The sequence below is a fragment of the Adiantum capillus-veneris genome, chromosome 6 (genome assembly GCF_014529385.1).
Source record: "Adiantum capillus-veneris isolate H3 chromosome 6, ASM1452938v2, whole genome shotgun sequence".
In the NCBI taxonomy this organism is placed as follows: domain Eukaryota; kingdom Viridiplantae; phylum Streptophyta; class Polypodiopsida; order Polypodiales; family Pteridaceae; genus Adiantum; species Adiantum capillus-veneris.
Window position 1 is genome coordinate 38,816,465 of NC_140936.1, and position 23,085 is coordinate 38,839,549.

Sequence of the window (23,085 nt, forward strand, 5' to 3'; positions counted from 1 at the left end):
CATGGTCATCTCTTGCCATCTCCGTGGTTGAGGGTGACACAGTCATTAAATTTTTGGTTTTGGGCTCACCAATGGTCCAACAGTCAAAATTTGGCAATTGTATCGCCCTAGACCATCAAGATGGATTAGTATGTTTAAGGACATGGGTTGTATGGGCAAGGCCACCGGCACGGCCGGATAATGTGTACGCTAGGCGGAGGCTATAAGAAAGAGTGTTGGTAATGCGTTGTCAGGCATTTTTTTGATGAAGAGAAAGTCACTAATCCATGCTAAAAAGCTTGCTCACTAGCCTCGAATACATAGATGTACATAATGCTTTGAGCTTTTGGAGTGATCTTTTAAAATATATGTAAAAAGGCTTGGTTTTTCTTAGTCATTTGCAAGAGTTTTGGGTTGGTCAAAATTCTAAAAGTTGGTTTTCAATAACTACTTTCAGTCGTGCTTGATAGCCGGTGAATAGGACTCATACATCATAAGTTACATGCATTTGAAGAGAGGGGTTCCTTACTTAAAAAGTCGGTGTGGATGCAAGCAAGGAAAGGCAAGTGGGCTGATTTGATAGATTTAATTAGAAAAAGTATGGATGATGATTTTTGGAAATAGCCAAAGAGATAAGATTTGAGCCGGGCTTTAGAGCATTGCAATCGGTGCTCGGAGTCACCCGCCACGCCTCAGCCAAGACTGCTCGGTGTCGGCAGAAAAACAGGAAATTTATAGCTTTAAGTGGGGAGGTGGGAGGATGGTGCCAAGTGGAAATAGAGTAATCACACATGGGGGGGAGAAAGTGGAAATTGGAGGGTATAAGGGGGGGATTGGGCACCCCCTAATGTTATCAAAGGGGTGAATGGAGTTTCTCTTGCCTTGCTAATGGGGCTGATGGGTGTTGGGGGAGAGAGGGGGATGTCCATTGTGACTTCCCATTGCCTAGAGAGGTGCCTCATCACTTTTTGGGTCCATAGACACTTGTCCCCACCCCATTCCTTGGTCAAATAATCACTGACAACTCATTCTTCACCCAAAAATAGCCAAAATTGGACCAATTCAAAGGTTTCTATTGGCGGATACGCCGCGGCGGACATCAGTACAACGAGAACTCATCTAACAAGATTTGTCAGCTAAGGACGAAGCTCGACCCGTAGGCACGTGGAAGCAAGCATAGGGTGTCAATCTACACTCGACCGACTCTCGACTAATTCCTACAGAGGTCTCTACCCTACAGCCTTCAAGAGTGCATAAGAAGAGGTTTCCTATAACGCTTCCAAGAGCCGAATACCCATCAAACGTTCTCAAAACTCCACAGAACTTGAAGGAGACTCTACTAACACCAATAGGTCGCTCTCCCTAAGGTGTATGAACCAAAATCCCAACCCTAAACACCTGGTGCAAAATCGCGTAGGATGTCTGGCCAAAATTTGCAGGTCGTCGTTTCCTAAAACTAAAGTGCCTAATGTGTAGCTCTACTCAATGCAAACGCGTGGATATGCTGAAATGCGAAAACAGATAATGTATGCTCACCGAATCACCAGATGAAGCTCGTAGGTCGAGCTCGCAAAACCGGACCGTACACCCACAATGTACATATCGGTGCGTAGCTCTCGTCGGGGGAAACACGTTGCACTTCTCCGCACTCGATTCCAACCACTAGTGCGCGCGTAGCATCAAGATGAAACTCTCACTCTCTCTCTCTCGTACACAGTACGCTCGCTCACAGACAGTACTCCTTTAAAAATGACAAAGGTTTTTCATTAAAGTCAAAAAGTGGTATAAATACCTTACAACCTCAACCCCTAATGTTCCAATTTTAACTATCTAGTTGATCGAAATGTCAAAAATAGGATACAATCTGGAAACTTCTGTAAGCCCCAATATTTACAAAGGTGAAATGTCGGTTTTTCTCAATAAATGAATAATTACATTAAAAAATCTTCTGCCGAGCTCCATAGGGTGTGTCCCGCCGCTAACACTAAGTGCAGCGTGTTGCCCCCGACGAGAGCTATGCGCCAATACCTACATTGCGGGTGTACGGTCCGGTTTTGTGAGCTTGACATATGAGCTTCATCTGGTGATTCGGTGAGCATACATTATCCGTTTTCGCATTTCAGCATATCCACACATTCGCATTTCAACATATCCACGCATTCGCATTGAGTACAGCTATACATTAGGAACTTTAGTTTTAGGAAATGATGACCTACAAATTTCGGCCAGACACCCTACATGATTTTGCACCAGGTGTTTAGGGTTGGGATTTTGGTTCATAGACCTTAGGGAGAGCGACCTATTGGTGTTAGTAGGGTCTCCTTCAAGTTCTGTGGCATTTCGAAAACGTTTGATGGGTATTCGGCTCTTGGAAGCATTGTAGGAAACCTCTTCCTATGCACTCCTGAAGGCTGTAGCTTAAACATTGGGTAGAGACCTCTGTAGGAATTAGTCGAGAGTCGATCGAGTGTAGATTGACACCCTATGCTTACTTCCATTTGCATGCGGGACGAGCTTCGTCCTTAGCTGAAAAATATTGTTAGGTGAGTTCTCGCTGTGCTGACGTCCGTCGCGGCGTATCCGCCAACATTGGCGCCGCTGCCAGGGACGAAAACCCTAGGTAGGTGACCGAGACTAATCCTTGAGGATAAGGATTCTCTGGCTTGCCAGAGTCTCATTTTACATTTAGATAGAAGCAAAGGGTGGAGGACTCTCTAGGTCTTAGAGGGAGTCTAGGGAGCGTGTGTCTGGCGTAGATCCTTCGACTTAGGTAGACTTAGATAGTTTTTAGGCCTTAGTTGAGTTGATGAGTAGGAGTTAGAGTGGTAGAAGCGGTCAAAGGAGAGCGTGAGAGTCCAGAGAGGCCAGGAAGCAACTGACAAAGGAAATTTGGAATGGCGGCCCCTACACCAAAACAAACTCCATTGCGCCACAAGGGGAATGAGATGAGGGCACCACCTAGTCTTGGAAGCGTGGACTAGGACCGCTACACAAAGAAAGAGAGAGAGAGAGAGAGAGAGAGAGAGAGAGAGAGAGAGAGAGAGAGAGAACTATCACTATGAATGAAGCATTAACCTTAGTGTGTGTACAAGGAATGGATAACTTCAAGCACTTCCAACACAAATAGCATGTAGATCACTAAACAACAACTCAAGAATTAGCCAAAACCACATCATATCTTTTTTTTTCACATTTACATATTTTCCCTTCCCTTTACCACTAGGTTCTTCCTCTACCTTTCACCTCCGGTGAACTAGTGAAGAAAAAATTCCCATCAAATCATGTTTTGAATTTTTCCAAGAGGTTGTTCTCACTCTTTCTTTTATTGTAAACCTCTAGAAGCAAGGAAAACCAACAAAATATAGTAAACAAAAATTTGTGATAGGCTCGGATCATAGCCCCCCCAAACCTGGCTAGGGGTATTTATGCCTCTAGCCTACTTTCTTTGATCTTGGTCTGACCTTATCCTGATGTGATAAGGCTTTAGACACCATCCATTTGTCCTAGTCTTGTGCACTTTACCATCAATGTCTTGAAGTCTGTAAGAGACATTTTTGAACTTTTTGGTGACCAAGAACGGGCCTTCCCATCGAAAAAGAAACTTTCCATTCTTATGAGTGCCGAATCGATTGTCATATTGAAGCACCAGAGATCCCTTTTTGATCTCTTTGGATGCTAGCTTTTTGTTGAAATTTTCTCTGCGCTTCTCTGCTTCTTGAGAATAGTGGTTGATGGATTATTCATGATCCAATTGCAACCTCTCTAGATCCATGATCCTTTGATGTACTTTCTCCTTTTGAGAGCCTACCTGGCTACCCAATATTGGAAGACTTGTTAACTTCACTTCAATGGGCAAAAGCGCCTCCTTTCCATAAAGCAAATGAAAGGGTGTGTACGCTAATGCGGTTTTGAAGGAGGTTCTATAGGCCCATAGAGCTCCATTCAGGTGTTTGTCCCAATCTTGGCGCCTGGCATGTACCTGTTTGGTGAGAATTTTGCAAATGATTCCATTTACCTTTTCCACCAAGCCATTGCATTGAGGGTAGTAAGGAGTAGAGTGTTGATGCTGAATATTTAGCTTCTGCATGAGTTTTCCTACCAAGTCTGCTCTAAACCCTGGTACTCTATCAGATAGTATTTCAAGAGGGGTCCCAAACCGGAAAAGATGTGGTCAAAGATGAACTGACTCACATCCTTAGCAGTAATTCTATTGGTTGGAATAGCCTCAGCCCATCTAGTCATGTAGTCTACTCCCATAATGATGTACTCTTTACCTGATTGAGTGCATGGTAGAGGCCCTATGGCATCAATTCCCCACTTCTCAAAGGGCCCATATACCTTTATTGGGTTCTGAGGTTCAGCTATGAGCCGTCGTGGTCCTGCTTTCTGACATTCATCACATGTTTGACACTAGTATTTGACATCACGATGAAGACTTGGCCAAGTTAACCCAGCTTGTAGAACCTTTCTACTAGTGATGTCGTGTGCAAAGTGTCCTCCGCACACATCATCGTGACAAGCTTTTAAAATCTCTTCAATTTCACTCTTCAAAGGCCCTCTCCTAAGCACACCATCCTTACCATGACAATACAAATTATCATTTACTATGCGATACCTGGTAGCTTTCCTAGCTAACCATCGCCTTTCCCCTACATTCATGTGTTTAGGAGCCTCTCCTTGCTCCAAAATGTGCATAATATCTTCTAAGTCCTCCTTTCCTTGCTAAAGTGGAAGTTGGATGGACACTCCTCCCACTATTGACTCATTTAACTTCGATGATGCTAGGTGGTCTGTCTCCTTGTTCTGGTTTCTTGGCACATGATGTACTTGTGCCTCCCTAAATCTCCTCATAAGATCTTTGGCTTCTCTCATTTTAGTAGGGAGATTGGTATTTTTGCAAGCCCATGTACCTTGCATTTTCCTTACCAAAAGCATGGAGTCACCAAAAGCATTTAATCTCTCAATTGAATTATCAAGGCACCAACAAAGGCCATGAATTAGAGCTTGATATTCTGCTTCATTGTTGGAGTGGACATCTTCTAGAGTGATCCCTTCACCATGGATCCTCTCTCCCAATGGAGATAAGACCACGATGCCTGTAGCTACCTTATCCTTGGTTCTCTTGTATGCTCCATCAAAGTAGAGGCTATAAGCATTGACCAGAGCCTCTAGAGCTCGTGGTGGTGCAAGTTCCTTTCTCTTCAAATGGAAAACTTTTTCATAGCACTTGTTTGTTAAAATGTCGGCTAAGCATGCTCGAGTTGTTCTTTCGACCTGTATTGTATAATCGAACTCTTGAAGTCGCACCACCCACTTTGCTATTTTGTCAGAGATTTCCATATGTTGTAGTGCATAGGGAAACATATCCTCCACAGTGATAATTACAAACCTCTTCGGCAACAAGTATGGCCGAAATTTGGTTACCGCAAACATGAGAGCTAACACTAGCTGTTCCATCAGGGTGTTGGCCTTCTCTGTGTTTCCATGAGGCGGCTAGCAAAATAAACAGGCCTCATAAAGGATGTTTTTGGATCTTTTTGTAGGAGGGCAGCACCAATGGCCTCTTCTCCCACACTAGGGTTTTCAAAGAATGTTTCTTCCCAACAAGGTTGGAGGATTACAGGGAGTGACCCTAACATTTTCTTTATCTCTCTAAAATGCCCATCACTTTCTTCACTCCAAACAAGCGTCTCTTGACAAGTCAGCTATTGTAGAGGAAATATCACTTGGGAGAGTAAGTGTATGAATCTACTCAAATATCTTAGCTTTTGCAAGAAAGAGATTAATTGTTTGATGGAAGTTGGGGGAGGTAGATTTAGCAATGTTTCTATCTTTTCAGGATCTACCTCGATTCCATCAATGGACACTACATGCCCCAATAGTGTAACCTTGCTTTCCCCAATGTGACATTTGTCCTTGTTTAGTTGTCCACCCAGCTTAGCTAAACGAGTAAATCCTTCATCAATCTTGCCGAGATACATACTTTTGGAGCTGTAAATACAAAATTCATCTATGAAGACCCTTATGGACTTACCAAAGTAAGGTTGGAAGACCATGTTCATGAATCGTTGAAAGGTGGTTGGAGCGTTGGTGAGACCAAAAGGCATGACTCAAAATGCAAAATAGCCCCATGGTGTGATTAAAGTAGTCTTTTTTTGGTCCTCCTCTGCAATGCGTATTTGAAAGTACCCGGAGTAGCCATCACACACTGTGTATCGCTCATGGCTTGCTACTTCATTTAGAATCTCATCTTGAAATGGGAGAGGGAAGTGGTCCCTCTTTGTTGCAGCATTTAGTGGCGTGTAATCCACGCACACTCGCCATTTACCATTCTTCTTTGGCCTCACCACTACTGGGGAGAACCATTCTGAATCTTCTACTGGGTATATGAATCCTGCTTCTAAGAGTCTCTTGACCTCGAACAACAGTGCATTTTGTTGCAAAACTCCTAGTCTTCTTAGTTTTTGTACTACTGGCTTGCTCCCTTCTTTTAGATGGATATGATGCTTCATTGCAATGACACCTGTAATGTGAGTGTAATCAGAAATAAACAATGATGCATGCTTCTTGAGAACATTTACATAACCCTCCTTTTCTTCTTCCTTTATATCCTTGGATAACATATTCTCTAGGCTGGCATCCCACACATTCTCCATTTGGATCCTTGGGTTGTCTTCTGATGAGGTAGTTTCCTTTATGGTGACGCCCATGACTTCGAGAGTGCTATCACTCTCTTCACTTGAACTCTCTTCCTCGTCCATGGATGAGGAGCATCCACTTGAGCTCCACTCATTAGCTGACGTCTCTAGTTCAATGTTCTCTTGTCGCCCATTTTTCAAGTTATAAACCGCCTTCCGACTATGGCCACCCACTCGAGGCCTCAACTCCAAGTCTCCTATTGCGCAATCTTGCCTAGCTCCTATACCCATGCGCCAAGGTCTTCCTAAAATAAGGGGGTATCCTTCTCCCTTTACTGGCATCACATAAGCATCAACCTCTGTAGTGATTCCAAAAACAGAAACTCTCAAAGCTTTCACTACACCCACACAAGTGACAGAGACATTATTGGCCATTTTTGCCCTAAAGTTTGATGATTCCATTACCTCTAAACCCAATTGATGCATTAGCTTTTCTGTCATGACACAAACCTCTGCTCCACTGTCAATGTAAGTTTCTGGAATCCGTTGTCCCTTGATTTGAGCCTCCACCAAAGGCACTATATCCTTGAGACCATATGCTTTGATTACACTTACTAGCTTACTTCTCTTTGCCCTTGTGCTCACCATTTTTGACCATTGTCATCGCAGCTTTGGGGAGATATGAAGTAGTTGTGGCCAAGTAATCTTTGGTCCTTGAGAACTCACATCAGCTGTCAAGTCATAAGGTTGTGTCCGAGATTCCATAGGGAAATCAGAGATGTCAATTTGAGACCTAGGATGGGTCTTTCTCTTCTTGGCTTCATCTTTAGTTGCCCGAGATGTACTTGCTACATTGCTTGCATCCTTGCTTGTTTCTTTACTTACTTCATCTTGGACATGCACACGCTTGATAGGCGTTGTAGCCACTTCATCTATCTTCATCTTCCCTTTAGCTATTTCTTCCTGGTTGCTTTTGCCCTTGACGACCTCCTCCATCCTTATGATGCTCACATTTGGTTGAGTAGCAGGGGCTTGAGCTTGAGTACGAGGTGGCTGCGAAATTTGAGGTTGCGGTTGCTCTTGTGCTTAAGCTCTAGCACCTGGAGGACTTACTTGTTGTCGAGGACCTCTGACAGGATAGTCATATCTTCTGGGATGAGGGCAATTATACATGCCGTGGCCATTTTCCCCACAATTGTAACACAACATTTCCCTTGCTTGACATCGTATTGGTGGCCGATTCCCACCATTCCCCTCAATAGGCCTTCTTGCACCCTGCACAAGATTTACTCTCAAACCCTCTAGCTGGTTTGTGAGATTGTTTATTTGTTGGAGAATATCTTCTTGTTGACCTCTATTGAGGTCTGGTGCATTAGGCACATTTGGCGGTACGTGAGAAGCTTCCATAGTTGTGATATTGCCTCCCAAAGCTAGCTGGCCAGCTTGCGCTTGATAGAGAATCTTTCGATTCTTTTCCCTAGAAATCCTTAAGGCATCTTCAAAAGTATTTGGAAATTTGCTCTTTACCTTCTCCCTTAGCAAGGAGTACAAACCTGAGATAAATCGATCCTTTTGGAGGCAATTGGTAGCTCGCTCACCAGGGTTTAGTGAGTCTGACCACTGCCCCCAAAGTTTCAAAAAACCTTCCTCATAGGTTGCATAACCATGAGGGTCAACTTGAGGAAGGGCCAGAAGCCATTGCCACAGTTCTTCTGCCGAATTGGCTTGTTGAAATCTTCGTAGGAAAGCCGCCTTCAATCCCTCCCAATCAGCTCTTTGGGTTGGATCTAGAGCCTGGAACCATACCCTAGCTTCTTCTTTGAGCACCAAAGGAAAAGCTCTCAATTTCAATGCTTCGTCATCCCTCCTAGAGACAAGGAAAGCCATCTCCAAGTTATCCAAAAAATCCACAGCATTTTCCCCACTACGCCCAAAAAAATTAGGGAAAGCCATCATAAAATGGGTTGCCTTCCTCTCAATAGAGCACAAAGATGAAAACGTCTAGGCCCAAATCATATCTTATTAAGGGTAGAATAAATGGATTGATAGATGCATTAATCTCAGCTAGACGATGAGGGCCTAGTAAGTTCCTTATGATGTTTTGGAACCTAAGCTTTGTGCTAGCTATTATATGCAAAGTTTGTCTAGCAAGAGGTCGGAAAGGTCCATATAAATCCCTATGATTCATGGAGTATGCTTAAAGCAAGATGAAGATGTGAACATCAAAAGATACATTATACTCCAAAATAGGAAATAATATAGGGTCAGGGGACAACAATATCTCTCTCAACCTCTCAGCTCCAAAATAGAAGACCAATCTTTGTTGGAAAAAAATCTTTCTATCAATGCGCACATTCACCCTAATATTCTGAACTGATTGAAAGTTGTAGAAAATGGGATTTCTCATTGGTGCATTAAATACAAACTTCCATGAAGCACTTCATTGAAGTTCAGCTCTCTTGCATCCCACCATTTGAGAGATGCGAAGAATTTGCTCAATGCAAACGCGTAGATATGCTGAAATGCGAAAACGGATAATGTATGCTCACCGAATCACCAAATGAAGCTCGTGGGTCGAGCTCGCAAAACCGGACCGTACACCCACAATCTACATATCGGTGAGTAGCTCTCCTCGGGGGAAACACGTTGCACTTCTCCGCACTCGATTCCGACCACTAGTGCGTGCGTAGCGTCAAGATGAAACTCTCTCTCTCTCTCTCTCTCTCTCTCTCTCTCTCTCTCTCTCTCTCTCTCTCTCTCTCTCTCTCTCTCTCTCTCGTACACAGTACGCTCACTCACAGACAGTACTCCTTTAAAAATGAAAAAGGTTTTTCATTAAAGTCAAAAAGTGGTATAAATACCTTACAATCTCAACCCCTAATGTTCCAATTTTACCCATCTACTTGATCTAAATGTCAAAAATAGGATACAATCTCGAAACTTCTGTAAGCCCCAATATTTACAAAGGTGAAATGTGGATTTTGCTCAATAAATGAATAATTACATAAAAAAATCTTCCGCCGAGCTCCATAGGGTGTGTCTCGCTGCTAACACTAAGTGCAGCGTGTTGCCCCTGACGAGAGCTATGCGCCAATACCTACATTGCAGGTGTACGGTCCGGTTTTGCGAGCTTGACCTACAAGCTTCATCTGGTGATTCGGTGAGCATACATTATCCGTTTTTGCATTTCAGCATATCCACGCATTCGCATTGAGTAGAGCTATACATTAGGAACTTTAGTTTTAGGAAACGATGACCTGCAAATTTCGGCCAGACATCCTACCTGATTTTGCACCAGGTGTTTAGGGTTGGGATTTTGGTTCATAGACCTTAGGGAGAGCGACCTATTGGTGTTAGTAGGGTCTCCTTCAAGTTCTGTGGCGTTTCGAGAACGTTTGATGGGTATTCGGCTCTTGGAAGCATTGTAGGAAACCTCTTCCTATGCACTCCTGAAGGCTGTAGCTTAAACATTGGGTAGAGACCACTGTAGGAATTAGTCGAGAGTCGATCGAGTGTAGATTTACACCCTATGCTTACTTCCATTCGCATGCGGGACGAGCTTCGTCCTTAGCTGACAAATCTTGTTAGGTGAGTTCTCGCTGTGCTGACGTCCGTCGCGGTGTATCCGCCAACATTGGCGCCGCTGCCAGGGACGAAAACCCTAGGTAGGGGACCGAGACTAATCCTTGAGGATAAGGATTCTCTGGCTTGCCAGAGTCTCATTTTACATTTAGATAGAAGCAAAGGGTGGAGGACTCTCTAGGTCTTAGAGGGAGTCTAGGAAGCGTGTGTCTGGCCTAGATCCTTCGACTTAGGTAGACTTAGATAGTTTTTAGGCCTTAGTCGAGTTGATGAGTAGGAGTTGGAGTGGTAGAAGCAGTCAAAGGAGAGCTTGAGAGTCCGGAGAGGCCAGGAAGAAGCTGACGAAGGAAATTTGGAATGGCGGCCTCTACACCAAAACAAACTCCATTGCGCCACAAGGGGAATGAGATGAGGGCACCACCTAGTCTTGGAAGCGTGGACTAGGACCGCTACACAAAGAGAGAGAGAGAGAGAGAGAGAGAGAGAGAGAGAGAGAGAGAGAGAGAGAGAGAGAACTATCACTATGAATGAAGCATTAACCTTAGTGTGTGTACAAGGAATGGATAACTTCAAGCCCTTCCAACACAAATAGCATGTAGATTACTAAACAACAACTCAAGAATTAGCGCAAATCACATCAAGCACTCTCACACACACATAAAAGATCTCTCTTAATTAACATAAGTAAGAGGAGGGGAGGTTACTAGCATAAAACACATTTCACTCTAGAATGTGCAAGAATAGAGTGAATGAATGAGCTTTATGGGCTCATGATGAGTGATACAAAGACTCAATGGGGTTGAGGGATACTTGAAATTACAAAGGGGGGGGCATCTTTATATAGGAAAGAGAGTGATTAGGAGTGAGGTTAAGATCCAAGTGCAATTTGTACAAATGAAGCTTGATTAGGGACATTCAACCAATGAAGAAGCTCCTTCCAAGTGATTTGTTGACCAATTTGCAACTAATTGGCTCCATCATCACTTGTGTTGTCCTCACTCCTTCCTCCATAGCTTGAGTCCAAGAGCTTCCTTATTTTAAAATGTAAAGAATCTACATAAAATCAATGCATATCTAGTAATAATAGAAAGGGATTGAATGAGAACTTATGAATTACAACAAGATTAAGCATGATTTGAGAGGTGATTAGAAGAGGAATTTGTGATGGTTTTTTGAGCTTGAGAGAGAGGAGGAAGGAGGGGAGGGTGAGAAGACTAATGGCTGATTTTTCGAGAAGGTCTCAATGTGGAAAAGGAAGGGTGTGTGTGTAAAGGTAGACGGGGTGGTCTCCACCACAGTTGAAAAAATTGGTATCCGCCATTTTGGCCATATCTCCTAGACTGTAGATGCAAAAATTATAAAAAAAATATGGTCAGAATCTCCCGCTCATCAGCTACAACTTTGATGAAGACAGCTTTTCTTGGATCGGAGTGGAAGTATTTTTTAAAAATCCAGCAACATCATGTGTCTGTTTCCTTCCTTTACCAAGTCTTCCACTTGGGTGACATCTGTTTGAATCATCATATGGCTCCAAATCCATGATGATATGAGCCACTCATGACCCTTGAATCATGGGTGCATGGCTCCACAACCACATCATATCTTTTTTTTTCACATTTACATATTTTCCCTTCCCTTTACCACTAGGTTCTTCCTCTACCTTTCACCTCTAGTGAACTAGTCAAGAAAAAATTCCCATCAAATCATTTTTTGAATTTTTCCAAGAGGTTGTTCTCACTCTTTCTTTTATTGCAAATCTCTAGAAGCAAGGAAAACCAACAAAATATAGTAAACAAAAATTTGTGATAGGCTCGGATCACAACCAAAACACCATTATCACCATTTCACATGATGAGTAGGAGTAGGGTAAGTAAGATATCATGATTCATGATCTAGAGCACTTCATGCATGTTATACTTGCTGTTATGTTCATCACAAGGTTGTAAAATATGCAAAAGAGTATTTGAAAGCTGAAGTGAAGTTCAAAACTTGCTGTGGGTGTTTCTGATAGAGTTGCAGAGCATCGTGAGCATGTCTCTCAGGAAAAAAAAAAAATTTAAGCCAGGAGACATCCTACGCGTAGGATGTCTACACGCTGATCTGTTGAGATGTAGAGAGAGAGAGAGAGAGAGAGAGAGAGAGAGAGAGAGAGAGAGAGAGAGAGAGAGAGACGAGACAAGAGACATACCATATACGCTCCCAAAGACTGATTCATATTGAGGACAAGATACAAATATATAGGTGAGATCAAGTTTAGTAGAGTGAGACATATATAGCTCCAACACCCCCACTCAAACAAAGGTTTCTAGCTTTGGATGAAAAAAACCCTTGGGGAGTTCAAGGGAAAAACCCAAGCCCCTATACAATGTGAACATATGAACCAACGGTGATGATGTGAAAGTGAATTCTGCATCTATGTAAAAATATTCAAGTGACTTAGATATCACAATGTGCAAATGTGGAGTGTGCATAGTGCATGGTACCTAAAAGATTACAATGTTCTATGTACAAAGCTATTACAATAGCAAAGAAGATAATCTAGAGAGAGTGAGGCCGAAGCAACTCCAAGCTCCGAGTGCAAGAGGATGAAACGTGACTCATTGAGGCCTTTGGTCAAAATGTGTGCAATCATCTGGTCAGTTGGACAGTGTTCAACCATAATGGTTCCTTTGCGTACTTCATACCTGACATAATGATAATGGACAGCAATGTACTTTGACTTATTATGTTGAACATAGTCTTTTGCAAGACTAATAGCACTTTGGTTGTCACACCGCAAGGGTGTGCTAGAAAGAGGAGAGTGACCAATATCAACCAGCATTTGTCAAATCCAAATCAACTCACGAGCTGCAAGTGATGCCGCAACATATTCTGACTCAGTCATAGAAACTGCAACACAACGATGTTTCTTGCTGGTCCAAGAAACAAGACAACCATTTATAAAGAAGTAATTTCCACTAGTAGATCGCATAGATAAATGTGAGCTTTCCCAGTCTGCATCTGTGTAACCCAAAAGAGAAAGAGATTGCATAGAATCCGATGTGAGTTGTCGTCGATAGACTAAACCAAAATCTGTAGTGCCTTTCAAGTATTTCAATACACGCTTTGCAGTAGACCAATGCTTAAGAGAAGGACATGCAAGATGTTGTCCAAGATAATTAGCAGCAAACAGAATATCAGAACAAGTGTCCATGCCAACAAACTGAAGACATCCAATCAAGTTAGCATAAGGTTGATTTGTGACAAGTTGACCGCCATTGTCAGAAGTGTTCTTCGTAGAGCTCGCAAGACAAGGTGTGTTGGCTGAATGTGCAGATTCCATACCAAATTTTTGAATAGTATCTGAAATAGACTTTGACAGTCAAAGGATTAAAATACCTTTTGTACGGTTCTATTGGATTTGAATGCCAAGACAAGAGTGAATCTCTCCAAGATCCACCATATCAAATGCAGAAGACAATAAATTTTTCACTTGCTGAAGAAATCCCAAATCATTGGAAACAAGGATGGTATCATCCACATAAAGAGCAAGAATCACAAAACTGCTACCCTGGCATTTTATGTATAAGTTGGGGTCTGACGAGCAAGAGATGAATCCTTTCGAGGTGAGAAAAAGATCAAATTTTGTATACCAAGCTTGTGAAGCTTGTTTGAGACCATATAGTGCCTTATGGAGTTGAGCAACAAGGTCTTATTTACCTGGAATAACAAACCCTTCTGGTTGTTCCATATAAATTTCCTCTTCCAAGTCACCATTAAGAAAAGCAGTTCGCACATCCATTTGATGAGCTTTTTAATCAAATTGAATAGCAAATGCCAATAAAACTCGAACACTTGTAATGCGAACAACTGGTGAAAAAGTCTCTTGATAATCAACACCAGCTACTTGGGAGTAACCTTTTGCAACTAAACGCGCTGATAGCCGTTTTTCGGCTCTCCATAATTGCTATACTAAGTTACTCCACCCTACCAAAATCACCCAAACACTATGGCTATCCCTACCATTTCACTGCAAATAGGCGTGTGTGAGTTAGGGGGCTTTTCCTATATTTTCTTAAAAAAACCCTCAGCTAGCTAGTCACTGGGCTAGGTGAGCCAAAAAAAATAAAAAAAATAAAAAATAAAAGTATATTATGGCCTCTTTGTGTGTAAATATTTCATTGTATATATGGCCTAAATATAGGGATTTTTTATAATTATTTTGGTATTTTATTTAAATATTTCTACTTAGGTGTGTGTTTTATTAAACCTATGTACACCTTCTTTCATCCTCTTACACCATAATTATATTTTTTGCCAATATGTACATACTCTAACCTCATATTTTTCCTTTATACAAATCACTCCCACATTTTCACCCTCACCCTCGTGAAAACAAAAAATTGATTTCTACTCATTGGTTACTTTTATTATATTATTTACTTGCATCCCTTTTCCTCTTTCACCCAAAATAATTCAAGGAGGGATCATATCATATGATTCCAATATCTTTCCATATCCATAACTCCTCCATATTTTTATTATTATTTTCACTCATTATTCTAACACCATGTGCTCATTGAGCTAAAGTCCATGAATAGTCCATACACTAGTCCCACCATGTATATATTTCTTTATTCACCAATTATCCTCCTCCATGCATGTGTCAAGGGCAACTTGGATGCTTTGTATTATGATATGACAAAGGAGGGGCTCACTCTTGGATGCATTGTACAAATTCAACAAAGGAGGGGTCCACTAAAAGACTTTTGCAAGCATAAAAACAGGCTTTTTGGTGAGAATTTTGGCACCTATCTCCACTCCGAATTTGGAGCAGTGGTCAAAAGAGAAAATTTAGCCCACGCTCTGAATAATCACCTCAACTTTTTTCATGATTTTTGGAGCTACCAGCGGTGAGCTATGATTTTTTGAGTGGACCCCAGCCTGCCCACTTTTTTCACAAGTAGCCCCTAGTCTTCTCTCACCTCTTTCCACACTTCTACACACACACACACACACACACACACACATTTCTCTCAATCCCTCACTCAAACCTGCACCTTCAATGGTTTCTCTCACCTTCTTCACCATTAACCTCCCCACTTACTCCCATAGCTCTCATATGAGCTCTCCATGTACATACACCATCTCTATGCCTCTCTCTATTATCTCCAAAGTACAATTCCATCTTACTCCTTATATATATACATAAATTCAGCATGTGTACCATGCTTAACCTCTGCAAATCAAAAGATCTCATCAACGGAATTACCATTTTCATCACGATGATCAACCTTGGCAGCGGCGGCGTAAAGAAGCGAAGAAGAAGAAGAAGACCAGCGGTCATTTTTTCCACAATCTACACAAGGGTGAGTTCAAGCTTCTTCAAAGCTTCACCATCTCAATGATTCTCTTTTAATTCACCCCTCTTCCTTCATCAAATCAAATCACTCTACCCATTGTAAATGTAACATTAACTTTCTAGTGATTACTAACGACCAACATGCTAACACAAAATAGCATTGACCTAACCATAAAAGACACCTCACCTCAAGACATGTGTATAGTAACACACACTCTCTCTCTCTCTTTCTCTCTCCTTACTGACTTTCACCTTATTTACCATCAATAATGCTCTCTTTTGAGCCCACACCCATGACTCAAGCAGACAAAGAAGGCCCGCAATGTTTTGATATTCAAAAAATTCATAATCCTGATTTATTAGCTTGTAAATTAGGATTTCCAATAATCTTTATGAGGGGTCTCCAACCTATAAATAGGCCCCTCTCCTTCTTGTAAAACAACCTCCAACATCTCACATAGCACCCCAACACTCTATGCGTGAGGAGAGACTTAGGTGTAGCAACCACTTGTGAGCTTCACTCTTGGTGTGAGAGAAGCCTTCAAGCTACACATTGCAAGTGAGAGAGCGTGAGTTCCACAAATCTCAAAACCACTATTTTACATGCTCCTTCATCATCAATAAATTGAGGTTTGGTGCATCAAAGGCGTGATTCGACGTTTAAATCTTCGTCCTTCCATTTGTGCAATACGGTTTGGTAAATTCAAGGTGACTTGTGTATTTTGAGTTTTTATCGGTTGATCTTGATTTGAGAAAGTGTTTTAGTGTGTTTCCCATTGCCAGTTTTGTGTCCATTGTAAGAGGGTATTGTGGTGAGAGGTCTCCCACACCCTAAGACAGTGTGTGTGTGTTTTGGCAATGATTAGCAATCACTAAGCATTGAGTGAGTTTTGTACAAGTTCTACGATAGCATCATAACGAACCATCTCCATTTGCAAGTCACAAATAAGGTATTATGCAAGATCCTTCCCTCTCTCTCTTCCCTTTGCTCTAGCTCTCTCTGGTCCATTTCATGTGTGTCTTGGTGTGAGGTTGTTTGTGTGTGTTGTGTGGTGCATCTTCTTGGTTGTGCCAAAATCTCTCTTGCGTCCTAGTTCGCATACCATAACTAGGTGGTGCCCCTATCTTGTTTTGGTTTGGCTGTGGGTTTGTTGTTGTGTTGTGCTTGTGGTTGCCCCAGCCCCAATTGAGCAGCACGGGAGCCTTGAGGGGTGTTTAGAGGTCGCCTCTCTTGTTGCCCGCCCCGGACCGCCTCAATTTTGGTGCCCCCACGGAGGACAGGCTGGTGTATGTTTTGTGTAGGCTCAACCTTTAGCATAGTCAAGTAGCTTGCATGAATCACGAGAATTTGTACGATCCCTTCATTCCCATTGCAAGGCAAAAGGTACACATAATTGTTAGTACTAAGTTGCGATTTCAACGTGTAATTCGTAGAATTTTAGGTCCTCTTAGGTTGGCAGAGATAAACGCATCAGTAAATCCTTTTATTTTGCCTCTCATTAGGTACGACCTTAGTTTGGACGTCTATATTTTTGTTTTGTTTTAAGCATAAGGTCATGCATAGACAATGGATAATGGCCCAAGAATAGAGGTTTTCCCCTTTCATTTCACTCCACACATTAGAATAAACATTGCAATTAGTAGAAAAATCCATTTTCAACAACGTATGGTGTTCATGTTTGGTGCCCAAAGAGTAGGAGAAATTCTCGCATCACCAAACCCTGTCATCCTACCTCTCATTGATTATCATAGGTCATTTGATGTGAATATTTTTATTTTGTTGTAGAATAGATTGCAATTTAGAGAATATTATTGTGTAGATCTTTTAAACAAAGAAAAAACAAAACACGTCACTTTGAAATCAATTCAATGGAGAGCCAACGCCAAATGTCTGGATATCCTCTTTTCTTTGGAGAGCCTGGAGAGGATGCAGAATTATTTCTAGCGAATTTCAAGATGTCTTGCCATATCAAGAGGATAGTAACTGATCAAGAACGTGTAGAAATGTTTGAGGTGGTCCTTAGGAAAGATGCTAGCACTTGGTTTGACTCTTTGCCTGAGGAATTTTAAGGGAATTACACGGAAGTTTTGAATCGTTTCAAGAAATACTTCTTTGATCCCCAAAACACTCAGAAATTATGGCAAGACATTGTTTCTCATAAGCAAAAAGACTTAGATGACTACTACTTGTACAAGCAAGAGTTCCTACGTCTTTGGGCTCTATGGATACGAAATGTTGCTAACCCTGGTGATGGTGAAGAATTTCTAAAGAAGGAGAGGTTCATAGCCGGACTCTTTCCTGACCTTAAGGTAAAAGTTGAGGCGGGTGCACCTGCTACCTTTGATGCAGCTGAAACTAGGGCTGCTGAGAAATATAGGAAACTCAAGTGCTTAAGGGGGGAGGTTCCAATAGAAGGTCTTAGACCCAAAGGTAAGTCACAAGCATCAACATCTAAGAAGCTTCCTGAGGTAACGGTTGAAGTGATTGAGAAGTTAAATGAATCCTTAAGCAGCCTGTCAATTCACCTTGCACAAGCCGTAGGTCCAAAGGGACAAGCAAAGAAGTCTGAAGAGCGAGACCCACGACCTAGGAGAGTCTTGCAATGTTGGAATTGCGGAGAGTCTGGACATGGGATGTATAATTGTCCTTGGCCCCATGGAGAGCTAGGGAGACCTAACTTGAATTACCCAGTGATGAATGCAGGAGAAGGAGATGGTCAACAACCAAGGCTTCTACAAAGGCCAAATGGACCAAGACCACCTCCACAAGGGGTAGAAGGAGTTCCACCTTTGCCAGATCCAAATGTGCATGTGGTAGAGGTGACAAATTCAAATGAGGTTGACATGGAAGCCAATGGAATTAAGCGTGGCCGACGAAAAGGTAAAGAGAAAGAAGGAGTCACATCACAGAGTGACCATGGACAAGGCAAGAAGGAAAAGGAAACCAAGGAAACCAAGAGGACTCGACGTCGTATCAACCTCCAAGACTTCCCTCTTGGACATGGTATGGCTCCGTACAACTTGTTGGAAGTCATGAGAGGTAAGGGTCCTGATATTTCATGGCCTCAATTTCTTGCATTATGTCCACAAGTTAGGAGGGATTTAACAAGGGCAGTTAGCACTAGGAGAAAGGTAAAAGAGAGTGTGCCTGTTGTAAAAATTGCAAAAGCTGAAATGAATGAGGACATTACACCGGTGCTAGACTGTTACATCAAAGGGAGATTGGTTAGGAAAGGTCTAGTGGATGGGGGTGCACAAATTTGCATCATGACAGAGGGACTCATGCAAAGACTAGGCATGCACATCCATGAGACACCTGAAATCAAAGTGAAAATGGCAAACAATAGCAAGGCTAGGTGCGTGGGAATTTGTAAAAATGTTTTTGTGGAGGCCTTTGGCATTAAGAAGGCAGTGGATTTTTATGTTATATCAACCAAGGGAAGTGGTTATCCATTTATCCTAGGAAGACCATGGCTAATGAAAATGCGAGCTTTGCAGGATTGGGAGAGTGGGAAGCTAATTTGCAGGAATGACAATCACAAGAAGGTTGTCTTTGACATGAAGGAGCAACGCCAAGAGGAGCTCCATGAAGAATCATCTCGAAGTGAGACGGAAGAAGATTGGACTGAAAACACTTCAGAAGAAGAAAGTAGCGGCAGCATTACTGAAGAGGAGTCCTCCATTGAAGTCATGGGGGTAAGGTTTAAGCCAAACAACCAGGAGACCTCTTCTCGAGGTTTGGAAGAGGTAGGTTCCCAAGAGAACCAAAAGGTGGAAGATGAAGGAATGTTAGAAGGTATGTTGTCTACAACACTTACAAAGGATGAAAGAGAGGAGTTCAAATGTGTGCTAAGGAAATTTCCGAGGCTTTTTGCTAAAGACTACACCGATGTGCGTGGAGTAGATGTTGTTCAACACAAGATTGAGTTGAAGCCAGAGGCCACACCTAAGGCTCAAAAGCTACGAAGGCTAGCAGTCATTAAGGAGCAGGCTCTACTCAAGGAGGTAAGAAAGCTTCTAGCAGCAGGTTTCATTTATCCAGTGGAGAATTCAGAGTGGGTCTCTCCCGTTGTTGTCACTCCTAAGAAAAACGGAAAGTGGAGGGTGTGTGTGGATTACCGTCCACTCAATGAGGCAACAAAAAGAGATCACTTTCCCCTCCCATTTCAAGATGAGATACTAAATGAGGTAGCTGGTCATGAGAAGTACACTGTGTGTGATGGCTACTCAGGCTACTTTCAAATAGGTATCGCATTGGAAGATCAATTGAAAACAACCTTTATCACTCCTTGGGGTTGTTATGCTTTTAGAGTCATGCCATTTGGTCTGACAAATGCTCCTGCAACATTCCAACGTTTCATGAACATGGTGTTTCAAGCATTCTTTGGAAAGTCAATTAGGGTGTTCATTGATGATTTTTGCATTTATAGCTCAGAATCATTGCATCTACAAAGGGTAGAAGAAGGTTTAAAGAAGCTCTACGACATGGGAGGTCAACTCAACCCCGACAAGTGCCACATAGGTGAGGATGAAGTGATCTTGCTCGGTCACAAGGTTTCCTATAAAGGCATTGAGGTGGATCCTTCAAAGGCAAAGGCTCTTATTGAGCTCCCATCACCGAAGAGTCTTAAGGAGGTCATCTCTTTCATTCAGAAGGTGAAGTATATGTCACGCTTCATTCACTTAGCCTCGGAGTTGCTTCATCCTTTGCAAAAGTTGACACAACAAGTAGAATTTGCATGGTCTGATGAGCTTGAAGAGTATTTTTGTAACATTAAAGTCATTTTGTCAGAGCTACCAACACTCATGCCTCCTTGTTGGGAGTACACATTCTTTGTTAGCTCTAGTGTTGGAAGGGAAACAATTGGTGCTGTGTTGCTACAGCAAGATCCCCACAGTACAAGGATGCGACCCATCTACTTTGCTAGTAGGGTCATGAATGCTTTGGAGAGAGACTACACAGAAGCAGAACTCATGATGCTTTCTCTCATGTTTGTGGTGAGAAAGTTTAGATCCTACCTACTACCAAAACCTTTTGTAATTCTCACTGCAGAAAATTTGTTCCCTTGGGTGTCATCTCAAATGAATCTTAGTACTAGGATCTCAAAGTGGATTATGGAGTTGCAAGAGTTCCAATACTCTTTCAAGGTAGAAGATAGTGTGCGTGCACAATTGGCAGGGATTCTCACTTATAGGGTACATGAGAAGGAAATTAAGGTGCCTCAAGTAAAGACCCTACCATTGCCACCACCAAAAAATATTCCCAATGCTTTTACCTTGTTCTTTGATGGAGCTTTTCGACGAGCCACAGGGAAAGCAGGGGGAGGGCTAGTGTTGCTCAACCCAAGTGGAGAGGTGGTCACGAAAGAGAAGGTCAATCTACCTGGTTCAACTAGCAACAATGAAGCAGAATACGACACACTACTTCATGGTTTGAAGATGTGCATTGGCCAAGGGATAAAACGTCTCATGGTAAAAGGAGATGCACTTCTCATTGTTAAACAGATTTTAGGCATTTGGGCATGCAAGAATGAAAGCTTAAGGACAAAAGTTCATGCCATTCGTAGGATGTTTAATCAGTTTGAAGAAGTGCAACTATATCATATTCCGAGGAAACAAAATGAAGATGCCGATTTACTTGCACAACAAGCAGTTACATGTGTTGAGAGAGAAGTGCAGGTCATCATGGTGGCAGCAGCTGTCAAGCAACCGAGATACCAGGGATTGGAGTCATTGGCTCCCATTATCGGCTACATTTTGGAGGGTGAGTTTCCACAAGACTTCACGAAGGCTCAGAAGAGGAGACTCATGAAGAAGGCAAGTTTTTATCTCTTCCTAGAAGGCTCCCTCTATCAGAAAGGGAAGGATCAAGTGTGCAGAAGAGTACCAACTATCGAGGAAATTCCAGCCATTCTAAAAGGTTTGCATGAAGAGGCATGTGGTGGTCATTTTTCCCAAGAATCAACTGTGAAGAAGATTTTGCTTGCGGGGTATGTTTGGCCAAGCTTGCATGTGGATGTTCAACATTGGTGTAAAAGCTGTCACAATTGTCAGATAAATGGAAATAGAAGGTTGGTGCATGGCCCGAGGCAAATAGTGCTTGCAAATGGACCCTTTGAAAAGTGGGGCATTGATGCTATGGGTCCTCTGCCTAGGACAAAAAATGGTAAACTCTACATTCTAGTGGCTGTAGACTATATGACTAGGTGGGTGGAAGCACAAAGTGTGGCAAAGGTAAATGAGAGGACAGTGAGCAAATTCATCTACACTCACATTTGTTGTAGATTTGGCACACCTTTGGAGATTGTTTCCGATAATGGTCCAGGGTTTAGAAAGGGATTGCTCACAGAAGTCTGTGAAGAACTTTGCATTCTACATCGTCACAGTACACCCTACTATCCCCAATCAAATGGTTTGGTAGAAAAAGCTAATGGTGTCATTGCAGGCATCATTAGAAAGATGGTGAAAAACAAGACAAAGTTGTGGGATGACTTCTTGGATGGTGCCTTGTGGGCGTATCGAACCACATATAGGGAAGCCACGGAGTTCACACCATTTCACTTGGTCTATGGTCAAGAGGCTTTACAGCCAATTGAACTAAACATTCCAACAATGCGACTTCATGGCAAATCAGCACAAGATGATCAAGAAGCATGGATGGATCGACTTCTTACCTTAGCTGAGCTTGAGTGGAAAAGAGAAGCAGCATACGAGTGCTATAACAGGAAAGCCAAACAGACAAAGGAGAAGCTTGACAAGAAACTGAAGGACAAAGGCATCAATGAAGGAGATCTTGTGCTAAGGTATGACAATCGACTCGATAATCGTTTTGATGCCAAATTTGAAACAAGATGGCAAGGGCCATACATAGTCAAGAAGGCTTTCAATTCAAGTTACTATCAGCTTATGGACTTGAATGGTAAAGAGCACTCCAGGAAAGTAAACGGGTATCGCTTGAAGCCCTATTTGAGTCGCCTTCTACCAAAGGATCTACCAAAGATCTGTCAAAAGGCCACTGTCTCATGTAAGTATTGTTACATGAAGCATGAGTGTAACTCTAGCAAAAATTCTGAGGGGCCAAACAATAAAGATCTCGTCAAGGGCTCTAAAGCACTCTCTTTGGAAAAGATGCTCTATGATGGTACATGAATATACCATCATCCTGGGGGAGGGCTAATGATAGCCGTTTTTCGGCTCTCCATAATTGCTATACTAAGTTACTCCACCCTACCAAAATCACCCAAACACTATGGCTATCCCTACCATTTCACTGCAAATAGGCGTGTGTGAGTTAGGGGGCTTTTCCTATATTTTCTTAAAAAAACCCTCAGCTAGCTAGTCACTGGGCTAGGTGAGCCAAAAAAAATAAAAAAAAAAAAAAATAAAAGTATATTATGGCCTCTTTGTGTGTAAATATTTCATTGTATATATGGCCTAAATATAGGGATTTTTTATAATTATTTTGGTATTTTATTTAAATATTTCTACTTAGGTGTGTGTTTTATTAAACCTATGTACACCTTCTTTCATCCTCTTACACCATAA